Consider the following 14,692-nt stretch of genomic DNA (forward strand, 5'->3'; position numbering starts at 1 on the left):
CTCAGTGTTGAGGTGAGTGAAGTTATCCACAACAGTTAGTTGGGGATTAAGCTCATTTCAGTAAACCAAACTTTGCTTTTGTACAAAGACACTTGGAAAGCAAAACTACGTAAATCAACTCCCCAAATTTAAGGACATATATTAATATATTAATATATTAATTTCATTATCAGGAACTTTAGACGAGCTCCATCAGCTTCAGTGCTCAGTATTTGGTGATACTTATAACTGGAGGCTGCTTGGAAAAATTCCTCTGTGATTCCCATTCAAAGGAATATTTTATCCCCAGAGGCTTGAGATGAAATTTTAGCCTCACTTACTGATCCATAACGTTGGGGTAATAAATTAACCCAATGTTTTCAAATCAGCACAAGTTTTGTTCTAGTAATGGATTGAAAATCAGCTGTGTTCTACAAAGGCTGAACAAAGGTGTTAAACTAGGTTACCTGCAGTAACCAGCAAACGCTATTTTAAACATGAGAAAATCTGAAGATGCTGGAAATCCAAAGCAACACATACAAAATACTGGAAGAACTCAGCAAGTCAAGCAGCAACCCTGGAAAAGAATTATCAGTCAATGTCTCAGGCTGAGACCCTTTTTCAGGACCCCATTTTAAACTATTTTAGAACTAAAGTTCAAAGTAAAATTTATTCTCAGAGTACATACATGTCACAATATACCACCCTGAGATTCTTTTTCATGCTTAGCAAATCTATAGGATTGTAACTGTACACAGCAACAAACTGTGCATGTGCACATATAAATAAATAGCAATAAAGCATGAATTAACAAGATAATGAGTCCTTAAATAAATGTAGTTATTCCCTTTTGGTCAAGAGCCTGATGGTTGAGGGGTAGTAACTGTTAATGAACCTGGTGGTGCGAGCCCTGAGGCTCCTGTACCTTCTACCTGATGGCAGCAGTGAGAAAAGATCATGGTCTGGATGGTGAGGATCTTTGATGATGGATGCTGCTTTTCTATGGTAACATTTCATGTAGGTTGGGAGGGTTTTACCCGTGATGTACTGGACCAAATCCACTACCTTTTGTGGGATTTTCCACTGAAAGGCATTGGTGTTCCCATACCAGGCCATAATGCAGCCAGTCACCACACCTTCCACAACACATCTATAGATGTCATTTAATGACATGCTTATTAAAGTGATTTTGAAAGTGAAGGATGATATGAGATTACAACTCATGCACATTGATGCAACTGTGAGGAAGGCAGGCCAAGTGGCTCTACTTCATTTTGGAGATCTGGTCTGTCACTAGAGACAGTTGCAAATTCCTACATTTATACTGTGGAGAACATTCTTTCTGGTTCCATCACAGCCAGGTTTGGATGCTGCAATGTCCAGGGTTGCAGGAGGCTGCAGACTTTGCCAGCTCCATCACAAACACAATCCTTCCCACAATCAAAGACAACTTCACAAAGACGGTATCCATCATTAAGGTTCTGAATGCGGCATGAACCCATGGACACTACCTCACTATTTTGCATCTCTTTTCGCACTATTTACTTTTTATTTCTTATATCTATATATAAATACAATACTGTACAAAAGTTTTAGGTATATATATATATATATATATATACATATATATATATATATATATATATATATGAGCGAGAAAGAGAGAGAGAGAGAGAGTGGGGGAGCTTAGTAATTTTATGTATTACACTGTACTGCTGCCACAAAGAAAAACAAATTTCATGATGTGTAAGTGATGATAAACCTGATTCTGATATGGGTCTCTATTGTGGACTGAGAGAGGGAAGTGGGCAGGGAGAGAGGAATCATCATTGGGAAAGGAGAGGGAGCAGCAAGCACCAGAGGGACATTCTGTAATGATCGATTGTATTGTTTGGAATCAAATGACCTTGGCTGGTGTCTCAGGGCTGGAGGCGTCTGCACCCGAGCCACCCCCTTCTCTGTAACCGTGCACCTGCTTACTCCTTCTCTGCCACCCGTCCCACACTCCTCCCACAGAACACCACTCTCACCAATCCCAACATCCTTTGCTCCCACTCTGCCACAAGGCAATGATTTCATGCCACATGTCAGTGATAATAAACGCTGTCCGGACTTTTAGTCTGATTCATTATGCGTTGTATGGAAAGTAAAGGCCAAAACTGAACTATTCAATTCCATTTACCAAGCTGAGTCTGGAGAGACAGAAAAGTTCATAAGGAAAAGAATTTATTTTTGTTTATTCAGCAAAGTATCATTTGATTTCACAAGTATTCCAAATGACAGTGTGTAACAATAATATTGCTCACAAATCTTTGTCTTGTGTTGGAACGGACTGCACGTTTTCATAACGCTGTGAGGTTTCCAGCTGCATTACATGCTGGAAAGGTTAGTAGGTCTCTTGGCTTGATGTAATACGGATCTCAGGAAGATCAACTGCAACATTGACGTAGACTACTTGTTCTTCTGTTTCTTCAGCCTGCACCTCAAAATCTTCATCGGAGCTTTCCATCTTCCACTCCTCCGGGTCGGTACTTGGTCCAAGGAGACAATCTGTGATGGGAGTTAAAATTAACATCATTCTATCTGCCTTCAGTCCCACACACCAGCTTCAGGAGCAGTTATTACCCTACGAATGTCAGGCTCCCAAACCAATATGGATAACTTCTATTACCACCACTCTGAATATTCCATAATCTACACACTCCTCTTTCAAAGACTCTACAACTCAGGCTCTCAGTATTACAACTCTTTACAACTCGTGTTAGTCCATAAGACCATAAGATGTAGGAGCAAAATTAGGCTCTTTGGCCCATCAAGACTGCTTCACCCTTTCATTGTGGCTGATCTACAAAGTGTATTTCCCTCTCAACCCCATTCTCCCACCTTCTCCTCATAACCTTCACACCCTGACTAATCAAGAACCTATCAACCGCTATCTTAAATGCACCCGGTATTTTTATTTGCATAATTTGTCGTATTTACATATTAGTTGTTTGTCTTTGTTTGTGCCACTACTTCCTTAAAAGTTTGTGGAGATTTGGCATGACATCTACAACTTTGCCAAATTTCTGTAGATGTGCAGTGGAAAATGTAGTGACTGGCTGCATTATGACCTGGAATGGAAAAACAAGTGCCTCGGATTGGAAAATCCTACAGAATGTAGTGGATTTGGCCCTTTCATCATGGGTGATGCCCTCCCAACCATTGAGAACATCTACATGAAATGCTGTCGTTGGTAAGCATCCACCATCGAGGACCCCCACCACCCAGGCCATGTTCCCTTCTCACTGCTACCATTAGGTAGAAGGTACAAGAACCTCAGGACTTACACAAACAGGTTCAAGAACAGTTACTACCCCTCAACTCTAATGCTCTGGAACAAAAGGGGATAACAACACTCCCTTGCCCAAGCGTGGAGATATTCCCACAAGCAACAATCTCACTTTAAGGACTCATTATCTCATGTTCTCGTTATTCATTGCTATTTATTTATATTTGCATTTGCACGGTTTGTTGTTTTCTGCACTCTACTTGGACTTTCATTGATCCTGTTATTGTTACTATTCTATAGATTTACTAAGAATACCCTCAGGAAATTAGTTTCATGGCTATATGTAGTGATACATATGTACTTTGGTAATAATATTTACTTCGAACTTTAAAATTTAGAGATAAAAATTAGCTTTATTTGTCACATCAGAATCAGGTTTATTATCACCATCATGTGTCGTGAAATTTGTTAACTTAGCAGCAACAGTTCAATGCAGTACATAATAATACAGCTGGAAAAAATAAATAAACAAATCAATTACAATAAATATATATACGTACATTAAATAGTTAGATTAAAAATAGTGCAAAACAGAAATAATATAAAAAGTAAAAAGTATTCGTGGGTTCAATGTTCATTTAGGAATTGGATAGCAGAGGGGAAGAAGCTGTTCCTGAATCATTGAGTGTGTGCCTTCAGGCTTCTGTACCTCCTTCCCAATGGTAACAAGGAGAAGATGGCATGTCCTGGGTGATGGGGGTCCTTAATGATAGGCACTGCCTTTTTGAGGCACTGGTCCTTCAAGATGTCTTTGATACGTCAGAGGCTAGAACCCAAGATGGAGCTGACTAATTTTACATCTTTCAATAGCTTCTTTCAGCACCCTCCTCCTCATACCAGACAGTGATGCAGTCTGTCAGAATGCTCTCCACAGTACATCTATAGAAGGTTTTGAATCTCTTCAAACTCCTCATGAAATATAGCTGCTGTCTTGCCTTCTTTATACCTGCATCGATATGTTGAGACCAGGTTAGATCCTCAGAGATTTTGACACCCAGCAACTTGAAATTGCTCACTCTTTCCACTTCTGATCCCTCTATGAGGATTGGTTCATGTTCCCTCGTCTGACCCCTCCTGAAGTCTACAATCAGCTCCTTTGTCTTACTGACGTTGGGTGCAAGGTTGTTAAAAGGTTTATATACGGTGAAGTGTGCCGTTTGCATCAATGACCAACATGCAAGTGTCTGCATGCTTCTGGTGTGAACATAGCATGCCCACAACTTACTAGCCCTAACTATACCTCGTTAGCCAGTGTGTGAAAAAACCGGAGTACATGAAGGAAATCCATGTGGCCAGAGGGAGAACATGCCAACTGCTTACAGACAGTGGTGGGAATTGAACTCCTGGCGTGATCACTATTGCTGTAAAGAGTTATGCTAACTGCCGTGGTACCTTGCTGCTCCCTATGTACTGCAGTTACTCACCCAGGCTACTCTGTTAACGATCCATCTCCCCTCGCACAGGCCATGATAAAGATGTGAGACAGCAGGAAAATTGGAACACCATGACCCTGGGCCTTCCCCTGCAGGCCACACACCATCCACAGTCAATCACTGATCCCTCACATCAGTCCTAGAGCCACCAACCCAACGGTTGTTAGTTACTGTTTACCTATGCTGCACACTACATTGGGTGTATAGGGTGTCCAGGGAGGGGTGGTACCTTTGTTGAAGGGGCTTATTATGTCCGTTCTGGGGAAGCTCGCTCACCTTTGGTCCGCACCAGACCCTCAGCTCTCACCTGCGGCTCCAAGTAGCTGTTTGCGTGTGACAGTGGCCACACGCTTCAACAGGCGGGCTAAACCAGGTGAGTGCAGCCGGCAGCCTCTCACCCCGGTGAGACAGGGACTTGTCTGACCGAGCATGAAAAGACAGCTCTGGCGGACTGGGTGGGTGAGATCCAATGGCCAGGAAGGTGGCTCTGCAATGCCCCTTGCAGAGCAAAGGGCATGACAGGGCGCAGAAGACGTCATGGTTATTCATTGCAACCAAGCAAGTCCCCGGTCTGTGATGCTTGTTCATATCACTGGACCTGCAATTTGAGGTCAAGAGAGTGGAACTGCCTCAGTGGAAACGGCTTTTCCACTTTAAAAACTGTCCTACGTGGGTTGGAAATGATGGACACCACCACATTACACGCATAATGAATTTTATTTTATTCACTTATTTATGGTAATATTTTGGTTTATGTGCTGTATACGATACATGACAATAGACAATAAACAATAGACAATAGGTGCAGAAGTAGACCATTCGGCCCTTCGAGCCTGCACCACCATTTTGAGATCATAGCTGATCAATTACTATCAATACCTGGTTCCTGCCTTGTCCCCATATCCCTTGATTCCCCTATCCATAAGATACCTATCTAGCTCCTTCTTGAAAGCATCCAGAGAATTGGCCTCCACTACCTTCCGAGGCAGTGCATTCCAGACCCCCACAACTCTCTGGGAGAAGAAGTTTTTCCTTAACTCTGTCCTAAATGACCTACCCCTTATTCTCAAACCATGCCCTCTGGTACTGGACCCTCCCAGCATCTGGAAGATATTTCCTGCTTCTATCTTGTCCAATCCCTTAATAATCTTATATGTTGCAATCAGATTCCCTCTCAATCTCCTTAATTCCAGCGCATACAAGCCCAGTATCTTTAACCTCTCTGCGTAAGACAGTCCAGACATCCCAGGAATTAACCTCGTGAATCTACGCTGCACTTCCTCTACAGCCAGGATGTCCTTCCTTAACCCTGGAGACCAAAACTGTACACAATACTCCAGGTGTGGTCTCACCAGGGCCCTGTACAAATGCAAGAGGATTTCCTTGCTCTTGTACACAATTCCCTTTGTAATAAAGGCCAACATTCCATTAGCCTTCTTCACTGCCTGTTGCACTTGCTCATTCACCTTCAGTGACTGATGAACAAGGACTCCAAGATCTCTTTGTATTTCTCCCTTACCCAACTCTACACAATTCAGATAATAATCTGCCTTCCTGTTCTTACTCCCAAAGTGGATAACCTCACACTTATTCACATTAAACGCCATCTGCCAAGTATCTGCCCACTCACCCAGCCTATCCAAGTCACCCTGAATTCTCCTAACATCCTCATCACATGTCACACTGCCACCCAGCTTAGTATCATCAGCAAACTTGCTGATGTTATTCTCAATGCCTTCATCCAAATCGTTAACGTAAATGGTAAACAGCTGTGGTCCCAATACAGAGCCCTGTGGCACCCCACTAGTCACCACCTGCCATTCCGAGAAACACCCATTCACCGCTACCCTTTGCTTTCTATCTGCCAACCAGTTTTCTATCCATGTCAATGCCTTCCCTCTGATGCTCTGAGCTTTGATTTTACCCACCAATCTTCTATGTGGGACCTTATCAAATGCCTTCTGAAAATTGAGGTACACTACATCCACTGGATCTCCCCCGTCTAACTTCCTGGTTACATCCTCGAAAAACTCCAACAGATTAGTCAAGCATGATTTACCCTTAGTAAATCCATGCTGGCTCAGCCCAATCCTATCACTGCTATCTAAATATGCCACTATTTCATCTTTAATAATGGGCTCTAGCATCTTTCCCACCACCGATGTCAGGCTGACAGGTCGATAGTTCTCTGTTTTCTCACTCCCTCCTTTTTTAAAAAGTGGGATAACATTAGCCATTCTCCAATCCTCAGGAACTGATCCTGAATCTAAGGAACATTGGAAAATGATTACCAATGCGTCCGCAATTTCCAGGGCCACCTCCTTTAGTACCCTAGGTGCAGACCATCTGGACCTGGGGATTTATCAGCCTTCAGTCCCATCAGTCTTCTCATCACCGTTTCCTTCCGAATGTCAATCTGTTTCATTTCCTCTGTTACCCTATGTCCTTGGCCCATCCATACATCTGGGAGATTGCTTGTGTCTTCCTTAGTGTAAACAGTACTCATTAAATTCTTCTGCCATTTCTCTGTTTCCCATAATAATTTCACCCAATTCATTCTTCAAGGACCCAACATTGTTCTTAACTATCTTCTTTCTCTTCACATACCTAAAAAAGCTTTTGCTATCTGCCTTTATATTCCTGGCTAGTTTGCGTTCGTACCTCATTTTTTCTCCCCATATTCCCTTTTTAGTTAAGTTCTGTTGTTCCTTAAAAACTTCCCAATCATCTGTCCTCCCACTCACCTTAGCTCTATCATATTTCCTTTTTTTTTAATGCAATGCAATCTCTGACTTCCTTTGTCAACCACTGAGGCCCCTTCCCCCCCCTTTGAATCCTTCCTTCTCTGGGGGATGAACTGATTTTGCACCTAGTGCATTATTCCCAAGAATACCTGCCATTGCTGTTCCACTGTCTTTTCTGCTAGGCTATCCGTCCAGTCAACTTTAGCCAGCTCCTCCCTCATTGGCTCCATAGTTTCTCCTGTTCATCTGCAACACTGCAACACTGAATTGTGGAGGCACAGTGGTCCAGAGGAAGTTTGTTTTGTTTGGTTGTATATACGTACAGTAAGATGACAATAAACTTGAACTTCAGCAGCATCTTCAGTAGGCCGACTTTGGTGGTTTGAAGTCAAAAGTTCAAAGTAAATTTATTATCGAAATACATATATGTCACCCTGAGATTCATTTTCTTGTGGGCAGATTCAATAAGTCTATAGAATAATAACCAAAATGGAATCAATGAAAGACCGCACCAACTTGGATGTTAAACCAGTGTGCAAATACAAAAAGAAAGAAATAATAAAAATAAATAAATAAGCAATAAATATCAAGAACATGAGATGAAGAGTCCTTGAAAGTGAGTCCATAGGTTCTGGGAACATTTCAGTGATAGGGCAAGAGAAGCTGAGTGAAATTATCCCCTCTGGTTCAGGAGCCCGATTGGTTGAGCTGTAATAAGTGTTCCTAATCCTTGTGGTGTGGCAGCAGCGAGAAGAGAGCATGTCCTGGGTGGTGGGGGTCCCTGATGATGGAAGCTGCTTTCCTGCAACAGTGTTTCATGTAGATGTTCTCGATGGTGAGGAGTGCTTTACTCATGATAGACTGAGCTGTATCCATTACGCTTTTCCACTCAAGGGCATTGGTGTTTCCATACCAGGCTATGACACAACCAGACAATATGCTCTTCACCAAAGAATTTTACAAGCTTATCAAAGTTTTAGATGTCATGTTGGATATTCAAAAACTCCTAAGGATGTAAAGGTGACTCACCTCCTGCTTTTAGGGATAAAATTACAGCAGGGTTGGCCAGTATCACTCAGGCCCAAGTGTGTTTGAATATAAGAAAAGGTGAATAATGAACATATAAGGTGCAGTAATCCTTTAACGAAAGTTTCAATTGCCGCAGCTTAACTTAATAGACTTTCTACATAATTTTTATTCCCTTCAACTATGACATCCGGATGATTTCCCACTGAGAGACTTAGGTTGACTGACTTAATAACTGTATTCCCCCCACCCCACACTCTTTTTGTCATTTGCAACTCTCCATTCATTCTGTGTAACTTTCTTTCCAAAGCAAAACAAAGACAATGGCCAGAGCCCATAGTGATTGCCCAACATGCCTTTCCCATCAATTTAAATTGTGCACAAATGGTTGTCACCCTCTACCGCATTGGCTGGTTAAGTGTATTTCACGATCATACTCAATCACATTTCATTTTCCGGTTTCTGATGTGGACAGCGTGGCGACATGGACTTTACGATGATTTGTGAGCAGGTTTTGTTGCTGTAGAGTGCCGTCAAGTCATTGTTGACTCATGTCGACCCTGTGGATAGTGTAGTTACATAGAACCATAGAAAATAGGTGCAGGAGTAGGCCATTCGGCCCTTCGAGCCTGCACCGCCATTCAGTTTGATCATGGCTGATCATCCAACTCAGAACCCTGTACCTGCTTTCTCTCCATACCCCCTGATCCCTTTAGCCACAAGGGCCATATCTAACTTCCTCTTAAATATAGCCAATGAACCGGCCTCAACGGTTTCCTGTGGCAGAGAATTCCACAGATTCACCACTCTCTGTGTGAAGAAGCTTTTCCTCATCTCGGTCCGAAAAGGCTGCCCCTTTATCCTTAAACTGTGACCCCTCGTCCCGGACTTCCCCAACATCGGAAACAATCTTCCTGCAATCTAGCCTGTCCAATTCCTTTAGAATTTTATACGTTTCAATAAGATCCCCCCTCAATCTTCTAAATTCCAGTGAGTATAAGCCTAGTCAATCCAGTCTTTCTTCATATGAAAGTCCTGCCATCCCAGGAATCAATCTGGTGAACCTCCTCTGTATTCCCTAATGGCAAGAATGTCTTTCCTCAGATTAGGGGACCAAAACTGCACACAATATTCTAGGTGCGGTCTCACCAAGGCCTTGTACAACTTCAGTAGAACCTCCCTGCTCCTGTACTCAAATCCTTTTCCCAGTTGTCCATAGGGTTTCTGTGGCAAGATACAGAAGTCAATTGCCAGGCCTTTCTTTGGCACAGATACTGCTGCTGCCCAGCCAGATTTGAACTGAGGACCGTCCACCTCAAAATCCAGTGCTGATGCCACCACACCTCCAGACAGTCCTAATCTTAGAACCACAGATTTTACAACTGGCTTATTTACTCTGCTTTTAGTTAAATTATTGTCCCACTATGTCGAATTCCAAAGAAGCAAAGGCTATGAAGTGCAAAAACACAGAATGCTTAATGAAACAGTCGTAATTGCTACACTGAAAGCTCATGAGGTCAGGAACGCACAGCTACGAGAAATATTTATGTACAATACAGAAACTGGTGTTACCTGCATGTATTGTTGCAATGCAAAAGTTGCTGCAGAACTTACAAGTGGGAAGAAGTGGAGTGATATCACAAAATTTAACTTTTGAAAACGTCATTTAGCAAGCAAATCACATATGGACGGTGGCCAAAAGCTCCAGTGAGAAAATCCTTCATTGCCCACTACAGGCCTGTTATGTATTTTTTATGAGAGTGAGATGAATGAGGGTGAAAACAATAAAACCCAGAGGAGATCAAAGTTCTTATTGACAGTTACCATATTTCTTTTAAACAATGAAAAACAAGCTGGGGCTTGGTAGTTCATTGGACTTGGAATAGCTTCAGGTTTACTTCCACTTCAAAATTCAGTGCGCACTTGTTGTCGTCACAGGGCAAAAAAATTGCACAGCACAAGATTTTTGGGCACACTGGTCACTACAAATTAGAGGGAACATTGCATTGATCCATGGCCGCTTGTGCTTCCTCCAAAGGCATACAGGCTGGCAGGTTAATGGGTCACATGAATGTAAATGGATGGCACAGGAAGGGCCTCCAAATAAATTTAAAATAATTTATAATTGGAGGTGTCTTATGAGTGTCTTACCTGCAAAGTCGTGAAATAAGTCCTTGATTAGGTGCCCAACAATGGCATATGCGACCGAGACAACAATCAGGCCTGCCAGAAGCAGGTAGAGAAGATATTTCGGAATGTGAATTGCATCTCTTGATGGTGGTTTGTAGTCTTTGTATATAACTGCCTCTCCAGACGTGTACTGGAAGGGATATTCTGCATGGTCTGGCATATTAGTCATGCTTTTAACTTGATCTGTGTATAAACAGTCCTCACATGTCTGGAGCTGCCTGGTGAATTACAGAACGACTGCATTGCTAAATACATATTGTGCAGATTAACCCCAGCTGACCCGCTTTATTAAATGATGTCCTTTATCCGCTCCTGCTCTTAATCCTCTAAAATCTCCATTCCTTCATGCCTTTGAATGGAATCATGGACATGACCCTGAACCTTCACAGACCCCCACCATCCAGGACGTGCCCTTTTCTCACATCAGACAGGAGGTACATAAGCCTGAAGACACACACTCAACATCTCAGGAACAGCTTCATGAACTAGATGGGGTGAAGGGCCTGTTTCTGTGCTGTACTTCTCAATCAAAATAAAAATATAAAGAGGATTGGCTATGTGGAAGCAAGAGTCAGTGTTTTTTACCATTCTCCGTCAGATTTCTGAACAGGTAGTGAACCATTGATGACCACCTCATTATTTTTTCCTGAAGAATCTCAGCTGAAACATCAAATCTTTATTCCTTTCTAAAGATGTTGCCTGGCCTGCTGAGTTCCTTCAGCATTTTGCATGTTATTAATTTTGTTCTCAAAGTACAGATGCCATATACAAACTTGAGATTCATCTTCTTGCAAGCAGCCACAAAATAAAGAAGCACAATAGAATTCACAAAAAACACACCATAAAGATAGTTAAACATCCAGAGTTCAAAGTTCAAAGTAACTTTTATTATCGAAGTACATATATGTCACCATATACAATCCTGGCATTCATTTTCCTGCAGGGGTACTCAGTAAAATCTATAGAACAGCAACTGTAACAGGATCAGTTAAACCAGAGTGCAGAAGTCAACAAACTGCGCAAATGCAAATATAAATAGCAATACGTAACAAGGACATGAAATAACAAGATAAAGAGTTCTTAAAATGAGATGCCAATGGATGGGCAAGTGAGTATAGTTATGCCCCTTTGTTCAAGACCCTGATGGCTGAGGGGTATTAACTGTTTCTGAACCTGATGGTGTGAGTCCTGAGGCTCCTGTACCTTCTTCCTGATAGCAGAAGAGTGTGACCTGGGTGGTGGGGATCTCTGATGATGGATGCTACTTTTCTATGACAGTGTTACGTGTGGACATGCTCAATGGTTGGGAGGGCTTTATCTGTGATGGACTGGGCCAAGTCTACTCCTTTTGTAGGATTTTCCATTCAAAGATGTTGGTGTTTCCATACCAGGTTGTGATGCAATCAGTCAATATACTCTCCACTACACTTCTTTTGAGGTTTGTCAGTGATTTGGATGACATGCTGAATCTTTGCAAACTCCGAAGGAAGTAAAGGTGCTGTCATACTTTCTTCACAATTGCACTTACTTGTTGGGTCCAGGACAGGTCCTCTGAAATAGAAACATCCAGGAATTTAAAGTTTAAAATCCAATGTGCAATAAAAGAAAGAACAAATTGTGTAAACAAGAGAAAGTAAATAAATAACACACAGAATATGAACCAGAGACCCTGAAAGTGAGTCGACAGCCACGGAGCCAGTTTAGCAGGTTTCGTTAATTTTTGAAATATATTTATCATTATATTTTATGCATTGCGCCATACCACTGCCTAACTCATTTCACAACGTATATCAGTGACAATAAACCTGATTCTGAGTCTACCCTTTTGGTTTTCACCTCTCAAAAGGACAGGGAAATATTTACTCTTAATTCAAGTCGATATATTTTCATCACCACAGGACTGGAAAGAGAAAAGGAATGAAGTATCAGGTAACAAAGGGAGAAGATACCCAAGTAAAAAGGTGGGGGGAGAGGACGGAGGATAGCTAGAAGGTGATAGGTGAAGCCAGGTGGGTGGGAAAAGTAAAGGCTGGCAAACAAGCAATCTGATAGGACAGGAGAGTGGACCACAGGAGAAAGGGAACAATGAGGGGACCCAGGGGAGAAGTAATTGTCAAATGAGAAGAGCTGAAAGGTCAAAGTGGGGAATAGAAGATAAAGGGAGGTGGGGAGGGGTGAAATTTGAGGAGGGCGCATTGGGAGCACCAGACACAATAGACAACCTCAGCAGATTCGCAGGTAAAATGTTGTCTCTCTTAGAAGGACAAACTACAAAAGAGTGTGTAACAATGGTAATAGTTAATATAAATTTTTGCCCATTGTGTATGGAGGCTATTTGGAGGGAAGGGTTAGATTGATCTTGGTATAGGCAGACATTGCTGGCTGAAGGGCCTGTAGTGTGCTGTCATGTTCTATATTCTAAAGTGAAGAAGTACTATTTAGAATATGGGGTGTCCAGGGAAAAGTAGCATCTCTGGAGAAGGGGCTTGTCATGTCCATTCTAGGGCAGCTCACTCAAATTTTGAGTCTCATCGGACACTCAGCTCTCACCTGTGGCTAAAGCAGCTGTTTTGATGTGACAGTGCCCACACCCCAGTAGACCACTCCAACTGGTGGGATACGTCGGGTGAGGGTAGCTGGCAGGCCTCACAACCCAGTGGGCTGGGGACACGCCTGTCCTAGCATGTGAAGTCATCTCCAGCGGATTGGGCAGATGAGACCTGCAGTGAGATCCAGAGGTGAGGAATGCGGTTCTGCAGAGCAAAGTAGTCATGGTCATCCACTGCAACCAAGGAAGAGCTTGTACCACTGGACCCAGACTCCCGAGGTCAAGAGAGTTGAACTGTCCCAGTGCAACAGCTCGTTCACTTCAAAAAACTCTCCCGCACAGGTTTCCCATCATCGTTGGATATGGCAGACAACCAAAATGCCATTTTATTTAGTGTTCACCTTTGTATATTGACTAATTCACATCGATGGGCACAACAGACTTGATGATCTTAGTATTAGACACCCTTAATGACTGTACCCATATATTTAAGATAAACGGTGATGATTTGCAGCCAACTCATAAAATATCTAGATACACTTTGAATTTCAAGCTGCAATGCATGTGATCTACACTTCTATACACAAGATGTCCAACTGCAAGATTGTGAGGATTGCTGACAGAATCATCATCTCTCTCTCCCACTGCACGTCCAGGACATCTACCAGAAATGCTGCATTTCCAATAACTTCTCCCAGGCTGTGAGACTTCTGAACACCCAACTACCACCCAGTGGACATTATGTATGACAGCACTAGTGGCAGTATGTTTAACAATGCATTTTGTCAACTTGTACTCCTAAAGAAATTTCTTTATTGTCTGCTAATATTATTTTTATGTGCTACAAGTTAGATCTCTATTCATTGGAGCGTAGAAGGTCGAGGGGGGATTTGATTGAGGTATTTAAAACTTTGAGAGGGATAGAGTTGACGTGAATAGGCTGTTTCCATTGAGAGTAGGGGAGATTCAAACGAGAGGACATGATTTGAGAGTTAGGGGGCAGAAGTTTAAGGGAAACACGAGGGGGTATTTCTTTACTCAGAGAGTAATAGCCGTGTGGAATGAGCTTCCTGTAGAAGTAGTAGAGGCCAGTTCAGTTGTGTCATTTAAGGTAAAATTGGATAGGTATATGAACAAGAAAGGAGTCGAGGGTTATGGGCTGAGTGCGGGTAGGTGGGACTAGGTGAGATTAAGAGTTTGGCACGGACTAGGAGGGCCGAGATGGCCTGTTTCCGTGCTGTGATTGTTATATGGTTATAGGTTCTGTGCTTTGCACCTTGGTCTGAGGAATCTTGTTTCGTTTAGCTGTTTATAACAAACTTGAACTTGAGTCACATGGTGTCTGTGCACACATGCTAGTGTTAACAGGAACATGAAGGGCATATGGGAAGAGATTAAGTTCCAGCTTTTCCACTGTGCAACTTGATTACTTTCTTAGCTC

This window comes from Hypanus sabinus, chromosome 16 (assembly GCF_030144855.1).
Source record: "Hypanus sabinus isolate sHypSab1 chromosome 16, sHypSab1.hap1, whole genome shotgun sequence".
Lineage (NCBI taxonomy): Eukaryota > Metazoa > Chordata > Chondrichthyes > Myliobatiformes > Dasyatidae > Hypanus > Hypanus sabinus.